The 22,577-nt window shown below is 54.5% G+C and overlaps 1 long non-coding RNA gene across 2 annotated transcripts in view; it reads right to left on the reverse strand.

Annotated features, from left to right (window-relative positions):
* Window positions 1–4,985: 4,985 nt before the first annotated feature.
* LOC308067410 overlaps window positions 4,986–22,577 on the reverse strand; it is a 42,588-nt gene continuing 24,996 nt past the window's right edge. For both annotated transcript variants that reach the window (XR_013929591.1, XR_013929592.1), the window contains one exon: window positions 4,986–5,630. This is a non-coding gene — a long non-coding RNA (uncharacterized lncRNA). The remainder of the gene's footprint in view (window positions 5,631–22,577) is intronic.

Here is a 22,577-nt window from a genome sequence, read left to right on the forward strand (position 1 = left end):
AGGTCGCGGACACACCCGTGTCCACACACGGACACGGGCGCCACATACACACGGGCCGTCTTGCAGACCTAGCCCCGCAGGCTGCACCCCTGCCGCCCCCCCAGCTCCGGGAACCGCGAGGACCCCCCAGCCCGGGCCGTGCTCCCCCCTGCACCTCCCTTCCCCAAATCCACCAGGTCGCTCCTTTTCCCCAATCCACCCACTCCACACAATTAAAGGTGGCGGCGGAGCGGGGCTGCAAGAGGCGTCGGCTGAACGGTATAAGGGCCCCCCCGCCCGCTCCCTTCCCCTGCACAAGGTGAAAGAATATACAGAAATAGGTGAAAACACAGAAATAACCCCAAGAAAGCGCTGCCCGAGGTTTGGCTTTATTTATTTCCTGCGTGTCCTTGTGCCCTGCAGCCCCGGGCCAGGTTGGAGGAGCCGGGTACCTGGTGGGGCAGCCCCGGTGGCGGCTCCGCGGGCGGGGGGGTGCAGGGGGGGTGATGGGGGTCCCACTGCCCGCGGCGGGGGGCCCGGCGAGCCGCAGGTGCTGCTGGCGGGAGACACCAGCAATGGCTGTTTGGGTGTTGGATTAAAGCACGCTGCAGTGCGCACACAGGCGGCCCCTCCCCCCCCAATCTGCCTGTATGCTAATGACATGCAAAGAGACTCATTTGCATGTTTATCTCTGTCAATGGGCAAGCGTGGCGGGCGAGGTAATACGTTTCCCACCGTGGCATGGAGGCCTCCCTCCGCCCCGCGCCCCTCACCGCCCCACCGGGCCGGGGAGGGCAGGGCGCACCCCCGGCCCCACCGCCCAGCCCTGGCACGACGGCAGGCACTGCCACAAAATGGCTGCCGGGGGGGGCCCTGCGAGCCGCCCGAGCGCCCACCTCTGCCCCCCAGCAGCCCCCGGCCCATCCGCGCCCCCTCCCCGCAAACCCAGCGCCGGATTTTGTCCCGAAGCAGCCAATCGGGGGCGCGGCACCCTTCCCCCCTCCCTCCCTCCTTCTCCCCCTCCATCCCGTCTTCTCCCCCTCCATCCTTCCTTCTCTCATCGCCATCCCTCTCTATCGCACCTCTAGCTCTCCTTTTCTACCCTTCATTCCTCCTTTTCCACCCTCCATTTCTCCTTATCTACCCTTTATCCATCCCTCCTTCTCCCTCTCCACCCCTCCGTTCTTCCTTCCCCTCTGCCATGCCTCCACCCCCTGCTCCAACTCTCCTTCTCCCCGTCCATCCCTTTTTCACCTCCATCCCTCCTTCTCCCCCTCCATCCCGCCTTCCCCACGCCCAGAGCCAGATCCTCGCTGTTTCCACGACGAGGGTATTTCTGATTTCCCACCGCCCGAGGGAAAAGTCTCTTCCCTCCTTCCGAGGGGCTCCGACGCTGGCCCGGGTGCTGAGACCCAGGCCACTCGCGACGGCTGTGGGTCCGCCAGCACCACGCGTGGCCCCCGGTGGGCGCCGAGCCGCGGGTGGGCACCCTGGAGGGGCTCGGCCCTCGGTTCCTTTGCTGAGGGGGGCGAGGGGTGTCCACGGGCACAAGTGGAGAGAAGCAGCCGTGTGTACAGTTACGCGTGAGGGCCCACGGCTGGGGCGGACCGTGGAGGCATCGGCACGACTGTGGGGTTTTAAAATAGCCACCAAAAAAAAAAAAAAGAAAAAAAAAAGAAAAGAAAATTAAAACCAGCGCAGCCTTTCCCACTGCCCCGAGGTGCGCCCACACCGCTATTTTCAAACACGCCCGCTGGAGCGCAGGGCTCTGTTTTGGGGAGCCGAGGGGGGTGTCCCCGCCGCCTGAGCGGGGATGCGGCGTCGCCACGGCACGGCACGGCACGGCACGGCACGGCACGGAGCACCACCCCTGCACTGGGCGTGGGGGCCGGCGGGGAGCCCCGGGGACGGTGCACGGCTGTAATGCAGTACAGTGTGCTATACTCTCCATACTATATATCTCTCTATATAAAGGACGTATATTATATGTTACGCTGTAACTTATGATGCCGCGTTATAGCACACGACGCTGCGTGACGCGCGGGTGTGACAGCTCGGGACCCGAGGCACGGCCCCCCGCGCTGCCCCCGGCCCGCCCCGCCCCGCGGCACCGGCCAAGGGCGCCCCTCCCTGCGCCGTGCTTGGGGACGGGTTTCGGGGGAGCCCCTCCTGCCTCCCCACACAGCATCCCACCCCTTCCCGTCCCCTCTCAGCTTCTTGTCCCCTCTCCTCCCAAATCTTGCTCCCTTCCCCAGTGAAGGTGTGTTCTCTCCCTCAGTCCCTTATCTCTATTTTTACGGAGGGGGGCGGGGGTATTCCCCCTCCTTTCACCCGAAATTGTCTTAGAAAAAAATAAAAACATCCGAAAACCCAAATCTGCCTGTCTGTGCCCGAGGCCTCAGCGCAGACGCGGCCCTCTGGACCCGCCCTGCACCGACCAGTTTATCCCAGCCACAGATACTGGGAGAGGATTTACTTGGGGCATCAGTCAGCCCCCCGGGCACCCTATGGCCTCCCCTGCCCCATGTATCGCACCTATGGAGACGGAGGTGTGCCCCCCCGCAGAGATGCTGCCGCCGCCCACCCCCCCGGCGGGGAAGTTTGTCCCCGAAGCCCCATGCCCGCCCCGCCCCGCTCCCCCGGCAGCGGGCCCGGGAATGTCGGTGCTCGGGAGCCCCGGGGGTGCCGGCCCGACGGGGTCCCCCCCAGGCCCTCGGCCCTCTCCCGGGTGGGTGTTCCCCTCCCGAGGGGGGCGGAGAGAGGCAGGCCGGGGCAGAGGCAGGTTCGGGAAGGCCCCCTCCCCTGGCTGTCCGGCTGCCCCCGCCAGGCAGCGTGTCCCCCGCACCCCGGCCCGGGGCGGAGGGGGTGGGGTCCGCACCCCGGGGGGAGGCCGGCTCGGGGCTCCGCATCAGGATGCCCGAGGCTGGGCTGGTTTTGACGGAGGATGCGGGACCTCCTGCAGAGACACCCCCTCATCACCCCCCAAAACCTGCCGTGCCATCGCGCCCCGCGGCAGAGGCAGCTCCCCGAAAGCAAATGGGGGAGTGTGTTCCCTTACCTGAGCGCTGGCCCGGGGGAGCCCCGGAGAGAGGGGGTGCTGGATCCGGCTCGTTTTCTCCCGCCGTGTCCCGCAGCAGAAACTTCCTCCGGCCGGGGCCGGTGCGGGGGAGCCGGGCTGCGCCGGGGGGACCCCGCGGCCGGGAGAGCTGCACACCCCGGGCCGTGTTTATATGTAGAAAGAAGGGTAATTTGAGTGCTTATACCAAGAACCGGGGTTGTTAAGTTTGCAGGCAGGCAGCTAAACGGTGCCAAGTGCGGGCAGGGAGGGGGGGTGCGGGGGGGAGGCTGGGGTTGTGTAAGAAATAAAGAGCAATTGTCAGAAGCGAACAAAAGGCGGAGGATGGAAAGGAGCTGGGAATCCCGGGGCAGAGCCCCTCGGCGTGGACTTGAACTTGGGCTTTGACACCGTCTGCCAGGCGGAGAGCGGCCCCGGGCCGGGCGAGCCGGGCTGCGGGGGGCGGGGGGGGGGGGGGGGGGGGGGGGGTCGGGGTTGGGGGTGTGGGGAGGCGCGTGACAACAGCCTCGGTGGCGGAAGTGGGGGCATCACCCCCCCGAACACCCACCTTTGCGGGGGGTGGCACTTTGCTTCAGGATGCGAGTGATCTGGGGAATAACCCAGACGGGCTGAGACCCGACGGGCTCAGCGCACCTCCCGGGGCGGAGAGGGGGCGGCGGCGGGGGGACCCCGTCGGGGCTGGCCGGGGCCAGACGGTCGGGGGGGCTGCCCGGTTCTCACAGTCTGCACCCGAGCCTGGATTCTCTGCACGTCCCGGCCGGTCCCCCCTTTGCTACTATTCAGCACTTAATTGAACATTAATGGCAGCTGGGGATGAGGTCACTGGAGCCGGCTTTTCTCACACATTTTTCATGCAAATCCGCTAAACTCTAAACAAATTTGAATAAAACCCCCTTTGTGCGGGCCCTCCATGGTGTTTTTCCACGGGCTGCTCTGCCTGTCTCTGCACACTTCATCCGGGGAGGGGGGAGCGGCGGGGAGATGAGGGGGTGTGGGGGGGTCCCCGTCTGGGCCTGGAGCACCAGGCAGAGCCGTGTGTAACACCCTGAGTCTGTCTCCTCTGCGGGGCTCCCAAACACAGACACACACACACCCCCCCGCCAGGATCCACACTGCACAAGATCCACTGTGCCATCATCTCCCTCTGCACCCCCCCGCATAGCACTGGTCCCCCCAGTAATATCCATTAGCAACACCAGTTCCCCCTGTAACTCCTTGATAGCACCAGTCCGCCCCCAGTAGCATCAGTCCTCCTGCAAGTAACGCCAATCCCCCACAGCAGTACCAACCCCCAAGTAGCACCAGCCCCCCAGCAACCCAAATCCCCCACTGCCTCTCCATAAGGTGGTTTTTGGGTGCTTGCGGCTGCACAGGATAATGGCATGCAGAGCCCCCCACCCCCCTGCTCCACGCCTCCACAGCCCCCGCGCAGCCCCTGTTAGCATCCCTGTGCGCCCGGCCCCCTGCCCAGCCTTGAACTTGGCCATGCCGGGCTGTGCTCCTTCTGCCTGCCTGGGCTCGCACAATGCCGGCCTTGACCCATTGTTTGCTTTTTTCGGATTTCAGCTGGGAAAGCGGCCACCTCGCGCAGCCTGCCCCGAGCACGCCAGGAGCTGGGCACAATGGGGAACCCTGCTCTGCAGGCAGAAGGGCTCCAAATCATTTGAGAGACATATTCATTATATTCTTTCACGGGGGTCTGTTTGCATTGGGTTTAGCAGTTACTTCCCAGACGGGGTTCAAACCAAATAAAGATCATTTAGCGGCAAGGGATTCGCTTGGGCTTTCAGGGAAATGTGCCTGATGCAGGGCATGGTGCAGCCCAGCCGCTTGGCTCTCGGCTGCTCCCGCTTCCCTGTCGATTTGCTTGCATTTATTTTCTGCTCATTGCCTCCTCCATCCCAAAACTGCACCAAATCACACGGCTCACTTTTGCAAAAGGGAGAGTTTATTTCCAACAGTGCATGGGGTGGGGGGGATTTTAATGGGAGAGAATTACAGCCAGTAATGTTTCTCTTACAGGAACAGAGAGGGTGCAATAAAACAGCAGCCGGGCTGCTGGGCCTGGACAGACTCACGGTCCTCTGAGCCCTGAGCACAGCACTGTCAGGATGGCTGTGCTCCCGCAGCGCTGCACACCCAGGGGTGAAAAGCAGCAAGGGCCAAGTTCTGCTTCATGAGCAAAGCCCAGTATGAAAAGCTCCCTCCAACCATCACGCACCCAGTATTTTGGCAGGTGAGAGAGTGGCTCACTTGTATCTCTCTGCCTGAGTGCAGTCATGCTCTGGGGTGTTTAGGGCACTGAAGACAACATACAGGAGTGATGTGGGATGATCCCTGGCTCCCCGTGTTGCCCTGGCTCCCTCCCCACGACTGGACCGGCGTGATTCGAAGTGATGCAGAAACCCTCTGTGTCCATAAGCCAAAGCTGCCTCTTCTCTGGGGCCATCGGAGAAGCAGGTCAGGGCCCTCCTGGAGAAACCCAGAGACATCAGACGGCAAGTCTGGGCAGGTGGCAGCCAACTGCAAGAAGGAGCTCACAGGATTGAAAAGTCCCTTCTCCACTTGCTGGGATCTAGAAAAGAAAGGAAAAAAACAGAGTGGTTATGATTTCTGGCAGGGAAACGGTCCAGCAGTGCTCGGCTGAGAACAGACAAACTTGGCTCAGTGATGAAGCGAAACTCCAACCCTCTTTCCCTCCTCACCGCACATTTGCCATGGCTCCAGGCTGCCTTAACCCCTTCCCAATGCGGAAAACTGTGGTCCCCAAGATGCCAAGTTCCCCCCGCACCCGCCTCATTCCTCTACCTCTGCCTGCCCTGCACACTGCCAGCCAGGGGAGGGCTTGCCGCTTTTCCTTCTTCCCTAGGCTTTGGGGCATGGGATTACTCTGCATGTCAGAGCCACTAAAGGCACAGCGCTCTGATGTTTTAATCTTCATGTTAACTTTCCCTGCCCTCGGCACCCTTGCCTGGCTGGAGAAAGTGATACCAAGCCACCAAGCTGGAGCCAAAGCTGTGATGCTCAGTGCAAGTCCCCTTCTCAGCTGTCCTCACACCTCCCAGGGTTTGCCCCACACATCTTGCACCTTGTAGCAGGTTCTCCCCACTTTTTCCTATTTTTTTTCTCTACTTCCTTTCCACAGTGAGTATGGATCCTATGGATCCCCTAGCACAGCCCCTAGTCCCATCCCTCTGCCATCCTCCTTTTGCTTTGCCTATAAACTGTTATGCTGGAAGGAGTGCAGACTAATACAACTAGTTTTTGAATACACTTGGATCCAGAGTGAAAAAGGAACCATCAGCTGGCTAATTTATTCCTTTTATTGCACCAAATTGTAATTTTATAAAATATTGCAAATTTTATAAAATATTTGCAAGCCCATTTTAAGAGATAAATCTTCTGTGTGGCTCTCTAATGAGCCGCCCTGGGAGTAGCTGGCATGTGATCTGCTGTAGGTCGCACCACGACGTTCCTGGGCTGCGACTGGATGAACCACCGTAACTCTTTGAACTGTGCAAATACTCTACACTCTGGGGTCCAGGCTGCAATTTTCATGGGTATTTTTTCTCTCTCTTAAAAATAGATCTTCTGTAACCCCTTTATTGCAATATTCATAAAACACTTGATGGAAATCCAAGGAAAATCCCTTCCCTTTCGCAACTTTGAAGCAAGACTAAAGCTTCAGAGAGGCAGAAGCCAACCCCACCCCATGTGCATGGGTTTGGAGAAGCACCTGGAGACTCTCTGGAGAATTAGGGTGCTGACAGGACAGACCTCATGCTGGCCTATGTGTAGGGACACCCAGGCTGCAAGAAGCCAAGGTGCAGCACTGCTTTATCCTGTGTGGCATTAGGAGTCACCCCCAATGCCCCAAGTCTGGCAAGGATGTTCAGGTCAGGGCAGATGAGATCTGAACGGTGGCGGGTGCTTTCACAAGTCCAGGAGAGGAGGAGGTGGCTGAACCCTTGTGCTCACCAGGGAAAAACCCTTGCATGGCCAAGACCCCTGCCCTGGGCAGTGACAGCCCCTGCCCTCTGCCTGAGCAGGCTGAGCTTGCTGAGATCTACAGAGAAGCTCATCTGTGGTGCAGAGAGATAGGATGTTTGTCGGTACGAGACATCAACCCACCCTGGAAATTATGCCCTGCCTGCCTGGTGGGTTTGCACCTTCTGATGCTTAGTAACTGGCGGCAGGAGGGGCTGGACTGACCCAACTGATTTGACATAAGCTTCAGGAAAGCCCAAACCTCCTGCACACACTTTCTCTGCAGGCAAAGCTCAGCCCAGCATTGAGGGTTTTTGCAAAAATAGTGCTCCACCAGGACTCGACTCCAGCCCAGCACTGCCTTCCCTCCCCAATGCCCTGTGCAGGGAAAGCATCCCGCAAAGTAGCATGTGGATTCATTATCCCTCTCTTTTTTTAAAAAAGAGTGCATAAATAACTGCAAATGCAGCTCAGCCTCTGCCCCAGCACTTTGTCCTGTGCCTCCCTGTGTCCTTACAAAGCCAGTGCTGAGGTTTATATGCTGACAAATTTCTCTGCCACAGCAATTCTGGGCAGTGGGAAGGGCAAAAAAAATCCTCAAATAATGGCAAATGGATGCAGGACGCTCTGCCTAATCAGATTCCTATCCCCTATTGAGGCTGGGAAGGAGGGACCCCACTCCTCCCCTGCCCTCAGCCCAGCCTCCGCTTCACCGGCTCACACGGAGAAACTTTCTGGACAATTTAATCTCGCCAGGGTGTTACTTAGAAAAACCTTTTTCACTGTCAATTTTTTTCCCCCTCCCTTCCTCCCCCCCCCCCTTTTTTTTTTCTTCCCTCCAAGCCTTGATCGAATTTTGCAAGCCCCTGATATCTTTCTTTTTTGTAAGGATGCACGCTGCTTATGCAAATACCAGCCTTTCATACCGCCTCCCTGGCTCAAGCCCTCCAACTTGAATGTGACCAAAAGCTGTGCTCTCCCCTGCTAACTCCTTAGCACAATTACACCTCCATTCTGCTCCAGGGGCCCGGGGAGGGGGGAGAAAAAATAATTTTAAACTAATAACACGTGCTGTTTGCTTTGGATAATTACAAGGGAGCTTCGGTTTCTAAGAGCTCTGAAATATTCTGTTTGGTGGGGCGGGAGGGAAGCCCCGTGTTACACCTACGCTGCGAGTTTTATCTCCTGGTGGAGATGCTCGCATGGCCTCTCGAGGCTCCCTCCATCTCATGCTCATCCTGTGCACCTGGGCAAGCATTTACATTTCCTATGGAGGAACTTCTTGGTGCTTTGGGCTATGGGAGAGAGGAGAAGGCGGCTGACATTTCTCTTATCTCAAGTTACAATTTCCTGCAAGCATCAAGATAATAAAACATCGGTGATGGGCAAGATGAGCGAAATGAATGTGTCGGCTGGCTCTCCCGCAGCAGCACGGGGAGGACCAGGGAGAAAGGACACCCGGGGGGATGAGGCTGCTCCGCCGGCTCTCGTTTGCATCATGGCCCTGCTGTTATTGTCCTCCTGCCTTGTCTGCTGGGGAAGTTTATGTGGAGGGCTTTTGCTGGGGCGAGGAGGAGGAGGAGGAGGGGAGTTTTCCCCAAAAGCACCCAGGAATCTGTCAAAAGAGGGACAGAAAAGAGAAGAAGAAGAAGAACGGAGACAGAGAGTGGGAACGTCAAGGACCCCTGACTAATGAATAGCAAGTTTGCCCTTGAACCTCCCTGGGCTTTGCCATTCCCAGGCTCCAAACAAGGGCTGATGCATGCTTGGGCCCAGCTGCAGGGGGACCGGGCTATGGTTCATCTCAGACACTTTGACAGCCCAGGCCTTTTCCCTGCATAGCTCAGACTCGCCTAACTACTCCCCTGGCAACAGCTCAGTGCAGGAACCTGCGCTGAGGCCCTGCCTGCTGCATACAGAAGTATGAGGAGGAGGGGAGCCGCTGGGAGAAATTAGCTGGAGACCAGCTTAACCCATCAAATGCTGGGCAGGTGCTGCCAGCCCCGGCACCCTTCACTCCAGCCCTGGCTTGGCTGGCTGGGTGCTCACTGGCCAGTGTCTGTGGTGGAGCAGGAGAGGGGCAGTGGTGGGTTAGACATGCCGAGTCGCTGTGTATTGCAAACCTGCTGCTTCCCCAAGCCCCAGCACCTTGGACCTGGTGGGGCCAAAGGTCCTCGTGGTGTCAGGGATGTAGGAGGGAACCGAAATAGTCGGCTGGAAAAGACCACTGGACACTGAGCAGGAGGGTATCCCTCTCTGCCAGCTGAAATGAGGGCTTGGTCCAAACTAGAGTGGTCGAAACTTGCCCCGCCACTCTTTCTGCATTGCAGATCAAAGGCAGGGGACGAGCTGGCCTTAGGGGTCTGCGCTGAATGGCTGGAGAGAACAGGCGCGGGCACCCGGCGGCTCAAAAGCGCGACCCAGAAACGTTCCCACATCCAGCCCCATATAAATCAAGGGGGGAAAAGGGGGGGCTCCATCCCAGCCTCTGTTTTTACAGAGCATCTTTCATGTGAAGCCCCTGAGAGAGAGGGCTTTGCCGAGCTTGTTAAGGATGGCTCCTGCGCCAGGCAGAGAGGGGGACGCACCATATGGAGAGAAGAAAAAGAAAAGGGGACACTGAAAATGGAAAATTATGCAAAGCAGGAGGAGAGGCGCTGGGGGAAAGGGGGGAGGGAGGCAGCGAGATGGTGGGGGATGGGGAGAAGGAAGGCTGGGAAGGGAGCCCTGACTTGGGGAACACCAGTGAACTGGCACGGGTGCAGCAGGAGGGACAGAATTTTCCTGTGACCGGGTGCAGAACAGCCCTTGGCACCCTTGGGTGCTGTCACCGGAGGGCAACTTTCCAGCCTGGCTTTTCCCCAGGCAGGTCTGGGCTGTGCCAGGGTGATGTCTGGCTAGACCACGGTAGGTATACCCTGTTTCTGGAGCTGTGCCATGATGGGAGATGCAGCAAAATGGGGCCCGTGCTGACCTACTTCAGAGGTGTCCTCAGGACCTCTGTTACTATGGCAATGAGGTTGCAAGCAAACATTATGGGGTTTTTGGTCAAGGATTTTGCTTTTAATCAACCAGAGAAACTGGACTCATGTACTAAGGTGTCAGGGGCCTTGTAAGAAACAGCCCTGAACAGCAGCAATGATAGCAAGGGTCTTAATCACCTCTGGGTCTCAGCTGCCCGCACAGTGATGGTGGACACTGCAGGTCAGGTGAGTTAAGGAGAATCCAAACGCAGCTGGCAGAGCTCTTCCCTTCCGCTCGGTCTCCAGAGGGACCCCTTGGTCCCTGAAGGGTCCTGGTTCTGCAGGACAGGCTGCAGCACTGGCGTGGCTCAAGGATGCTGTGCAGACACAGGAGGAAGAATGAACTTTCCAGTCTCTTGCATGTGTTACTGCCCAGCTTGTGCTCAAACCCCAGCATCTGGCCTAATGTGCTGTTTATAGAGAAATGACTCGGCTCTTCCCAACCCCACTGTGGAGCTCCTTCTCTCTCTCCTGGAAATCTTGGTCACATCTCACCTTCTGAGCTCAGCTCACCTTTGGGAAACCACCCGCCCTGGCACCATGACAGCTCCTCCATCCTAAAGGCACCTTGCGACTGTGACTTGTGAGACTCAGTGCTGGCTCCCTGTCCATGGGCCAGAACCACCTTGCACATCCTCACTGGGTGCCATCCCCCTTCTCCAGCCCATCCTTCACTCCAGCATGAAAAGCCACCCACTTGGTCCTCCAAAAACCCCTGAGCTTGGTGCTCGTTGCTCTGTGGCTCCTGCTTAGTCCCCTCTATCCCATTCCCATCTCCCCACTTGATGGCTTTTGTTCAGAGCAGCCGGTGCTTTTCCCTCACTCTCAGCATCACCCAACACTTAGGAACACAAACTGCTCCTGGCTGCCACCTTTCCTTCTTCTTGGCCCTGGCACAGCCTTTGAACTCACACCTTTTTCTAACATGCTGCTCCCTTTTTTAGCTCCTTCTCCTGTGTGTTGCAACAGGAAACCTTTCCTTGCTGCATCTCAGATGGATCTCTCCATTAATTCCTTCTACCGTGCTTCCCTCCATCTACCATCAGTAAATTTACCATCAGCCCTCGCAGTCACCCCATGCCCCCAAGCCCACGTTTCGGTCAGATCCACATGGGGTGAGTGCACAGAGACGGGCTGGTGTGTGGGCAGCGTGGGACTGTGCCTGCAGAGACGGGCACGCTTGTCCCAGTGTACACGTGTTCCTGCCTGCACATGCCAACACCTACATGTTCCTGCCCACGTTCCCGCTGCCGGATCCAAGGCTGTGGGATCCTGAGGGGAGCTCTTGTTCTCCCCTGGAGCATGGGCGTTATCTCCACAACATGGCTGTAGGCTGGGATTTGGGCTGTTTGGTCTTACAGTCACTAGATGAAAAAGACGCTGTGTCCATCTTCTAGTTTCTTCAAGAGCCATGCCCTGAACTAAGGATACATGTGCTGGCCAGATCCTCAGCAAAGCCCTGAAATAAGCTGTAGGCACTGAAGAGTATTCATCTCTTCATACAAAAAGAAACAGCAAAAAATAAAGTTCATGGGGGTACAAGGAAAACAGAACTTCCACCCACCGAGCAGCTGTGTAGGGCTCTGGGGGAGTGCAGGCAACGTGGGAGATGTTTCAGAGCTTGCTCTCAAGATGATGCATTTGCAACTGCTTCCCTTCTGCAACCAGTGGAGGTAAACTGAGCTACCTGCCCTGCAGACACATGTTTTAATCTGTGTATCTTTGAGCACAGGTACATGTCCCATGGTGCTTTAAGGCTGGCTAGGCATCGTGGCAGAATGATGCAAAAATTAGATGTGCCTTCATGGGAGAAGAAGAGGGATGTTTCTTTCCCTTGGCATTCTAATGCACGCAAGCAACTGCCCCTCCATTAACAAACCCAGGTGAAGGGGTTGTTTGGTGTTCTCACTGCATATTTTTAGCTGCTAAAAATGGGTGGTGGGGCATGTAGCAGGAGCGTATGGGATTCAGGGTATCCTTTGAATCAGGCTGGCCTCAGCTGCCACGATGGGATCTGAACCATTTCCAAGAAGGATACAGCAAGAACAGCAAGTCCTGCCCAAGTGACGGTCCAAAGCGTTGGCACTTTGTCCTGATTCAACCTCGCCCCAGATTCTCGCCCCTGGTGTGCATCCAGGTTTCTTTCTCCTTGACCCATCTCCATCAAAAGAAGCGCTGTTACAAGTCTCTGCTCTGAGTTTCTAGTCTACAAATAGAAGCAGTGCCTGCTCCAGAGCTGAACATTTCCACTAAACCCTGTTTTGTTGCCTGTCCTGGTGAAAGAAACCTTCAGGGACCATGCCCTTTGCATGAGATGTTAAATATTTCAGCCTCCAGCAATATAAGACAGTGATAGGATATTAAACTATACAATTGCTCTATGTCCCTGTCTTCCCACCCCGGCTGCAGAGATGCCCAACAAGGGCCCATCTCTAGCAAATATTCCTCCGGATGGGGATGGGGAGCTGCTTTGAGCGCTGGGGCATGATGTCTTTATCGGGCAGCAAAGCTGGCTCTGCCATCTCGCCTAGGGAAGCTGTGCCACGGGAGCTGCTAAAGCAGCATTTCATTTCCAAACAGGGCCCCAGAGACCTCTTGTGTGAGGGGCTCAACAGAGCAAGCCGGGGGAGCGCAGAACAAGAAGACATGACCCCAGGCTAAAAATAAGCCAGACCCCAGGCTTGTTGGACTTTATTGCTCTACACCAGGGTTCAGGCTGGCCTGTTCTTCTTGGATCAGTGCATCCCTCCTATGCCACCACCGATGGGGAAATGGCAAATTGGGAATTTTTCACCTCCCTCTTCCCCCTGTTTCCCTCCCTTAACTCCTTTTCCGCATCATAAGCAAAGTCCTAATAAAGCTCCCATCCCCACTGCCAGCCCTGCACCATGCTCCCAGCAGAAAAGAGATGCAAAGCCACGCTTGGAATCTGATTCCCCGGCTTTAAACGCTGCTCTGCCAGCAAAGTGCGACTTGAAAGCTCCCCTGTCACAGTTACAAAGCTCCGAACAGCCCTTCCTCGGATAATCACGCTTATCTCCAGATTAAGAAAGAGAGACCTGCAGCTGAGGCTGGTCACATGGGCTGGGATGTGGGCAAATCTCTTTTAAACAATCCCCATATAGCTGTGACCTCCACCGCAGCCCAAATACACCGTCCCTCGGTCCCACTCGAAAACCAGCTCTGGAGACATGACAGAGCATGTGAGGAGACAGCGCTGGAGAAAGGGGGGCAGGAGGGAAACTGACGGGGGGAGGAGTGAGAAAGCGATGGAGAAGAGGAGGATGAGGAAGATGGAAGAAGAAATAGGTAAAGGGAGGATGTGGGAGAGGAATAGGATGTGGTGGAGACATAGGAAGAGTGTGTGGATGGAGGGGGAGGATGATGAAGGACAGGAAGGTCTCTGCTACTCTTCCTGCTGGGGATTAGTTGTCCCTGCACTGTCCTCAGTTTAACTCTTCCCGCTCTGTTCCCGGCTGGCAGCCTAGCCCGATTACGTGACTCCAGCTGTGCCAAGCAGCCTTGGCAGGGCGAGCGTGTTACCTACTTTGCTGCCACGGATTCATTAAGAGGCTTTGCTTGTGTGGGAATAGTCATCCCAATGGGGAAAGAAAAAAAAAAAACAACCTTCTGCAGATCAACCTGGCAAGAAGCTCTGACAAAGCGGTTTCCATGGCCATACCCAGAGCTTGGGAGCAGAATTAAGGAGGCAGGGATGCGCAAACAGGAGAGGAGAGAGATCAACTGGAAGGGGTCCCCAACAAGGCCCCTGCTCAGGGACGAGGCACTGGCCAGGGAGGGAATTGCCAGCCTTTTGCAGGATGCTGGTGCGTGGCTCTCCTTTGTGATCAAAGGCCACCTTACATCTGGGTTAGGCATGGATAACACGTTCACCCTATGAGCAAATGAAAGGTTCAAGCAACGACAGAGAGACTCTTTCCAACGGCAGGTTCCTCTCTTACATCCATGTGGAATTAACACAATTACTTTGCAGTGCAGGAGCCCAGACAACTCTGAAATGGGCACAGATGCAGAGCACTGGGGCTGGACCTCTCCGAGGATACCCACGATCTGCTAGCACCGACTCAGGGTTTCCAGACGTGGGGCTCAGCCACCGTCTGCAGCTTGCCAGGAGGGACCGCAGTGCTGCCTCCCTGGCTGCTCATTATTCACCCTGTGCAATTAGGCACTGCTAAGTCACACAAAATTGCCTTTGTTCTCCAACTGGATGACTTGCGTTTCACAGGAGTCCCTTTTTCCTGCACATTACTCATGAGTTGCCCACTGTACCTACTGCTGGAACAGCAGTGAGGATTTTGGGGAACTCTTGAGGCCGCCCATGACTGCTCCCTCGCAGATGCCCAGTGCAGGTTGATGGGGAGGCAGCCTGGCCCTGCCTGCCTTCCTGGACTTCTCTGAGCACAAAGGACAGCTTCTCCTGCAGCCCACTCTGCCCTGCCAGGGATGTGTCAGCTCACCCTCAGGCAGGTGGCTTTGCCACTCCCTGGCTATTCTACCATCTCTTCATATCGCCTCCCAGCTCTCCTCCCGGCACAGAGGAAAGCCTAGTGCAGCTGCAGAGCCAGTGAGGGAAGAGGCATCATCCCTTGTCCAACCCAAACCCTGCAGATGCCAATGGCCACCTTCCCTTGTTTATCAAGAACTTCCCTTTCCTCCCCAGCCAGCACATCAGGAGTCGAACCCACACTCTGCTACTTTTACCAAGCCATCTCCCATCCCGGCTCCCTGCAGGACCAGCCCTGCACGACGGTGTATCCGCTGTTGCTCTCCATCCCTTCACCGTCAGCACCAGGACCCAAGTATGGAAGAGAGGGCAAAGTGGATGGGAGCTAGCATGAAGCTGGGTGCCACCAGACTCCACAGCAGACAAGCCCGGCTGCACCAAAACTTTCCAAAATTACCTCTGCTTCAGAGCAGCCTTGCACCATGTAATTCCCTGTTCTTTCAGCATCTGGCAACTGCTCAGAAGCAGGCAGGAGCATGGGGAGAAAAGACATCTTGGCCCATTCTAGAGCTTCTTCCCAGTCTGCTCAAGGAATGTATGTGGGCTCTTAAGCCTTGTTGATTTAAGGGAAAGGATGCAAAATTAATTAAGACAGGAAATTAATTAGATGTGAACTGGTGTTTACATCCCTAAATGTACAATGAATTCTTGTGTGAATCTACAGAATACAGATGGATGGATGGATGATAACAGCACTCTAGGAATGACATTATGTGCTGGTCCATACGCTGGGGATGTAGAAAGACTCTTCTCTGCATTGATAATTAATAACTCTATCCTGGGCAAATGTTGATAAATCCTTTATAGAGCACGTTATCTCTGTCTCTCCAACTCCTGTTCTGCATTTCCATTTGCCTGTTTCCACTGCTCCACCCCTGGCACCCACACGCTTCACTTCCTTCCCATATTTTGTAACTGGTAGCAGATTTGACTCCCTTTCTGGAGAAGCAGGTGGAGGTTTTGTTGCTGGGGCTTTGTGTGAGTGATCGCATGTGTATGTGTATATACAAAGATGGATACAAATCCATTGGAAATAAACACCTTTTAAGGGACTTGAGAGAGAGACACAGGGCAGAGGAGAAGAAAGAGCCTACAGACCCTCAGCCAGACAATCAGCAAAGATGAAGAGAAAGACCCAGTGAAGCAAAAAAAGCTTCAGTTCTCTTTTAAACTCTCCATGATTTGCAACAAAAGCAGCAGATCCCATCGCTGGGAAGTCCAGCTCCACTGATGCACCAAGTAGCAGCAACCCTCGCCCCTTCTCCTGGATCTGCACAGCTCAATTACCCCAGGCTGCCAGGCTGCACTGAGCACTCCCCTGCTGCCCCACATCTCCCCCGCCACCGAGACAGCTTTCGCCAATGGAAGGAGTACAAATATATTCATTGGCACCTTATCAGACATGCATGCAAAACTAATTAACATGGGGAGACATGCAAGCTGCCACCCAGCCACAAATACACACCCACGAGCATGCACACACACACGCACGCATGCACAAGGCAACCCTTGTCTAGGGGGGACATTCAAAAGGCTTTGTCACTAATTTAGGCATCTGTCTCAGTCTGGTCTGGTCCTCCTGGCTAGGCTGGAGTTGTGGTTTTTTTCCCACTCTGTTTGACAATGCTGGGAACATGCCCAGAGACCCCTCATTCAAATCACCCCTTGACAATGGTCTCATTGTGTGAGCATATAGAAAAGGGAAAGGATGGGGGAGAAGATGTGGAAGGGGGGTAAGGAATTAAAATGTGAACCCAAGGAAGTGTTTACTAACACAAGCCTCGCAGCTGCCCTGTTTCTCCTCCACCCCCTTCTTCCGCCCCTGGCCGCTCCAGTGGCTCAGCTTGTCCCCAGCGCAAGGCGGGTAGTGGGACAGCAGGACAGAGGGACAGTGGAGCTGGAGCGGGAGCAGGAGCAGGGCTGCACAGAGGTGCACAGAGAGATGGCAGGCTGGAGGGATGAAGCCTCCAAGCATTCAAGTCTTCTGCAGTGGGGGGGCGGGGGGCAGATAAGGGTATGGGAAGAGAAGATGGAGCCAGAGATGCCTTGGAGAGGATTAGTGACTTAAAATGTCCTGGGAAGGATATCTTCATGGAGGAGCAAGGGATTTATTAATATAACTATTCCAAGGCTTTCCAGGCAGGGACAAAAAGTGTTTAAACCTGGCCTTGTAGATTAGAGCAAGCAAGCAGACTTGCCGTGCAGTTTGGACTGCTCTCTTTGGTGCTGCTGCCAGACACGCTACAGTGTAAGAAGAAAGGGAGGGAGCAGCAGGATATCAGGGCTGGGGACTCAGGGAATGGACCAGACTCCCTTCAGGACCCAACTGCCTAATGCTAGTTATTAAATATCAGGAGGGGAAAGGGAAAAAAAAAAAAAAAAAAGGGAAAAAGGAAAAAAATGCCCCCAGTGCCACTCCTGGGGAAGGAAATAGCAAAGGTGTAGATGGGGGGTGTCAGCCCCCAGCCCCACCATGCTTGGCTGGCCTCAGCAGACACCATTCAGCTGGAAAAGCCCACGAGTCAGGAGAGCGAAAGGAACAGGAGCTGGGGAGGGGGAGAAGATGATGACAATGTTTTCCATATATGCAAATGCATCCACACAAGATACCCAGAGGGAGACAAAACAAAGAGACCTCGAAGAGGCTGGCTCTGAGACCCACACAAAGCCAGATACCTCCGTACACCTATGGTGTTTGCACATGAAGACCTGCACAACACAAGATGCGATGCTGTCCAGAGGTTTCTCTCATCTGAGAAGATATCAGCCCAAAGAAAGCCTGGTTGAGGAGCCCAGTAAAAGCTGCAAACACAAATGCCACAATCCCACATACTCCTACACAAACAGATGCACCTTAGGAGTATGAAACTATTCCTGTCCATCAGCTTAGTCAGAGAAGAGGAAATCTGTGATGCAAACGCAAAAGAGCCCTGCCTCAGTGTGGGAGAGGTAGCCCAGCTCCCCTGACACTGCTCTTGCAGCCAGATCCACACCCTGGACCTTTGTTTGGCTTCCGTAAGAGGAAAGCTAAGAGATTTCTGGACATCGCTATAAACGAGGCAGGACAAAACGTCACACAGAAACCCAAGAATATGCATGACAGCAAAACATTTCCTTCCCTGAACCACTGCGACAAAACGAAAGTCACCTGTGCAAACATTTTTGCTTTAAAAAAGGGAAGCTACTGCCAAGTAAGCAAATCTCTGCTTTCTATCCAAACAAGTAGTTGTGAGCAGTTTTATTGCCACATACCTCTGTCCCAATACACAGGGATAAGCACTCGACATACAGTGACATGCAGGGACTCAGGGACAGAGATGTGGTTTTAATAGGGCAATGCAGACACCGAATGAAATAAAACCCTACAGAGATCAGCTTGCCAGGACTCAAGGCTGAGAAAAGCTATTTGATGGTAAAGAGAAACAAGGACACTCATTCTGCTCTCATTTCCATGCTGTAAATTTGGGCAGCTTTTACTGAATGCAATTAAATCCTCACTTAGGATTTAACCCAGTGAAGCTGAGGACAGACCTCAGTCTAAGACCCACGTCTGGGCTCTTCCCCACAAGTTGCTCTGCAGAGGTCAGCAGCAGTTGTGAAAAAGTTGAGTGAAAAAGCAGGGGGATTCGTAGCTCCCAACCAATGTGGCCAGTTCAAAGCCCCCTCCAGCTCCATCTCGGGTGTTCCTTCCTTCATTGGCGATTTGCTGCTTTGCTCACAAAGCCTTGACTGCAGGGGAGCAGCCTCATAAGCACAGAGACTCAAAGGTATTTGGGCATCTTTTTCCCCTTACCTCTAATAGGAGCTGAAGACCTCAGCAATCCTTCAACACACATATTCCCTGGCTCTGGGGGCTGATCCTTCCTTTCTGATACCCCAAGGATCCCGGTGTGGATCCCATGCAAGACCCTTGCAAGAAACCATCCAAGACCCTCTGTAATTAACACCTATTTGACTATTATTTAAATTTTACTTTATTCTAAACCAGTGCATTTCAAAGGCTCTTTTGCTCACCAACACAGTTTAATGCTCTGGGTTTCACAGGCAACAGGTGATAAAACTCCTCACCTACTTGCACCACATAGGTAAGGTCACCTCCGGGCTGTGACCTTAAATTTATTCACGCTTTTCCCCTCAGACGCTGAGAGGTGTAAATCTCAACATTGTATTAAACAGCTCTGTGGATCACTCAGAACAGATTGCTTCACAACATAACTTTTCGGCTGGTCACTACCCATGAACAGATGATTTTACATGACATTTATTCATGCAAATTGCAGAGGCTCTAGTCTGGTTACCCAGCAAGAGCGTAAAAAATTACAGTTTAGATGCATAAATGCTGGCACCATCATAGAAAGCACGATGAGACTGGAAACACATCCCTGGGTTTCAAATGCAGCGCAGCAAAACTTACAGTGAGCCCTCACCACCCGGGGGTTTATCAGGAACAACCCCCCCAAGTGACCCAGGGAAGGCAATGAAGGGCACGTGCAAGGCTGCAGAGGCTACAGAGAAATGAACTTCTCCTGCTGCATGTGCAGGAACCTGCCATGGGGAGAGCACACGCGACATTTTACGTCACTCACAAAGCCTACTCTGTCCAATAAAGTGGGGAAGTAAAACAAAGCATGAAATCCAGGCATAAATTAGCATCCCTCTAGTCTAGCTTTATTTGTGCTGCTGCTGCTGCTGTGGATTAGCATCTAGCTGGCTGACAGGCTGATAGGCAGACAGAAACAGGGAGAAATTAAAAAAAAAAAAATACCGGTGGGTGTCTTTTATTCCCTATGGTTTCTGGGATGTCTGCCGTCAAAGTGTAGACAGTGTTCATCCCTTTAGGACCAGAATTTTTCCATCTTCCTGGGAGAGCAATAGGCTCTGCAGGAAAGCAAATCCCCCTGAGATATTTGTGCCCGCACCCTGCAAAGCTGGCACCCGTCATCTGACTGCAAGCCCAGCGCGAACCTGTCACATCCTCAGCCGACATCCCTCCGGCATCCACAGTATCACTCTGGCAGCACTTACAGAAAGCCACAGAGCCCCAGGAGCAGTTATGGTGCAGGGTTGGAAGACCTGGAGGATGGGACCTCACTGCAGGCATGTGCAGGGAGCAGATGCCCCGGGATTAGCTCCGGATCATGTTCAGCAGTGCTCAGGGCACCTGCTTCCTTCACTGCCTGCAGCCACAGCTGGGTTTGGTACCTGATCCCAGATGACATGACCGGGATCTGACGCCAGCATCTCCTCTCAGTTCATGTCAGAAATGTGTCACTGCCAGCTCCTCGGGCAAGAGGACCTGCAGAGAGCTTCCATTGGGCTGTCACACAGCCTCCCACTCCTCAGGGCTGTGTGGCAAAACGAGTGGTCATCACCAGAGACATCCATTCTCCCCAGGCTCAGTGGCCTCATGCCCACCCACCCTTTCCACACACAGCCATGAAGGCACAACGATAAAGAGGTGCCAGTCCTGATGACCACTGCCCCAGCCCCTCCCAAACCAGACAGCCCTGCCAAAGGACACATTGCTGCCCTACCAACTTCAGGCAGCAAAGAGGAGCTGGGATGATCAGGGAGGATGGCACCTCTGTGGCACTGCTGCCCAGACTGGGGGAACAACAACAGCAAACTTGACTGTGTTCAAAACAAACTGCAAACCCCGTTTCCACCCTCACTGAGCCACTCACAGCTTGGCTGGGCTTTCAGGTCACAGGAGACCTCTAGTCCCTGCCTGTCACTTAAGGAGCCAAACACAGAGCTTAGTTTTTAGGCTATGGGAAAGCAAATTTTCAGTCGTTTTCAAAGGTGGCCTAGAAAACAGACTAATTCTGCATAGCCATAAAGCAAGTCCCTCAGGCACACAGCACGCAGTGTCCCTCTGCCTGCCAGCGTTAAACTTACTGAGTGGGTCTGATGAGGGGAGGCAGGTGTGAAAATTTCCCAGGATGTAAAGAATCCCTCCTTGGCAGAGCCCACGCAGCTCCTAGCCCCACTGCCAAGTGTGCTGGCCCCATGGAACACTGGTGCCAGCAATCCTGGGCTGACCCCAGCAGCAGGGCTCTGCCTCTGCAGTGTAGAGCAGGCAAAGCCTTGCCTGCAGCAGGCATCTGTGGCCAGCTCTGCACGCCCCACACCCAAATGGGACAATGCAGGCAGCTCTTCCCCAAAGGAGGCACAAGAGCACTCTGCAGAGCTTTGAGACAGCTGCAGCTGGGAATAGCTCAAGCAGAGGGGATGTACCTCTGCTCCTCCAGCCACGCCTCCCCCAGTGTGCATGACCCAAAGCTGGAATAAGGCACATCATCACCACCCTCATCCCACTGCACTCAGCAAGACATTCCCCTCTGCATCCATGCACCCACAGAGGCTTCTATGGAAACATCCCATGGTATCAGCAGGGTGGCTTCTCCTAGGGGCTAGGAAGGAAGAGAAGAAAGATGACAACAGTGCAGAAACCTGAGCCTTTGAATCCCAGCATTCAGCCATGTTGCATGCTGTCCATTAGGCAGCAGAGATCAGCCACTTCCTACCATATTCTCAAGCTCTTGCAGCAATAGCAGGCACTCCTTTAACCTCTGGCATTTGGGGGTGGGAAGGATGCAGAAGTCAGTCAGAGCCTACAGAAATGCAATGAGCTGTAAGAAAGATCTTCCCTTTGCAAGTAAACAGTCCCCTAATGGGCTCCCCAGCCAGCACTTATCTACATGAACCATTTGTTTCCTCCACAAGCTCTCAGCTTTCTCTGCCACATCACCCATCTGCCCGATTGCAAGCAAAATGAGTACGACGGGTCCCAGCCTGGCACCCACTTGTGAGTCTTCTGTATTGCCACCCTGCTCCTCAGTGCCACACTGGGAAGCCTAGCCTGGGGATGGTGCAGGACTACAGCTGCTTTAAATGCTTGCACAAGTCCAGACTCATGCATGCAGTTTGCCCTTCATTTTGGAGAGCTCCAGTACGCTTCTGCATAAGAAACATTAAAACTTGCACATTCAGGCAAGTGGCCACTGGGGCCTGGGTGATACCTATGAAAAGTATCACAGATGGACTGAAGGACCACGTTCCCCTGAGACACTGGTCCAAATGGCAGCTTGGGACATGGCTGCAGCAGCCTGGGGAGATCCTGCATGGTCCTATAAGGACACCACAGAGATAGCATCACCTCCTCTGGCTCTTAAGCAGAGTCTCCCACAGCACTGCCCACAGTATATGATCTCTCAGTTAAAGCAAGGACCAAATACGTTTTAAAAGGTATTTTTTTTCCCTGAGTCCTGGCAATGGGGAAGTCAAATGCCGTTTTGCAAGCTGTCCCTGGGGCGAGACAGACCCATGTATGTCCACAGGCACAGCCAGGCTGCATCTGTACAGCTTTGTCCCTGCTGCCTCCACAAGCATGTACACAGATGTGCATCCCTCCGTTGGTCTCTGACAAAATAGGGTGCCAGGGACCAACATCACCAATTATTACCTTCGAGAGGCCGAAGCACACACCACAAACCTTTGCTTACAAGTTTCTCTGTGCCCAGGGCCACATGACAGTGGCTGGAAGCACTCTTGAAAATCATCAGTAGATCTAGTGGCTTAAATGGGACCCAAGCCAGCCACCACCCAAACCAATGAAATCGATGACACTTTGAGCTGTCAGGCTCTTCTTCACTCCCTGTTCGGTGTTACACAGCACCCTAGACTGTCAGCCTTGATCTCTGAACATGCAGAGTCTGGATCCCCATAATTGCTAAGCCAGACTCCAAAAAAAGAAGCATTTGGAGGGATTTTTTTCAGGCCAGTAACGCCTAAGTCCTACAAGGTCTTTGACTTGTTTCTAGAGTTTTCCCTGCATTGATGATGTATGTCCCTAAAAACATTTTTGTTGGCATCATTTTATTACTTTTAAGTGAGAACTGAAACTTGCAAACAGCCCTTGATTACAGTTGCTGGGGGTTTGCAGCAGACAACCCAAGTCTCGAGCTTTGCACTAAAACCCTTGTGA

This window comes from Falco punctatus (genome assembly GCF_963210335.1).
Source record: "Falco punctatus genome assembly, chromosome: 7".
Classification (NCBI taxonomy): Eukaryota; Metazoa; Chordata; class Aves; order Falconiformes; family Falconidae; genus Falco; species Falco punctatus.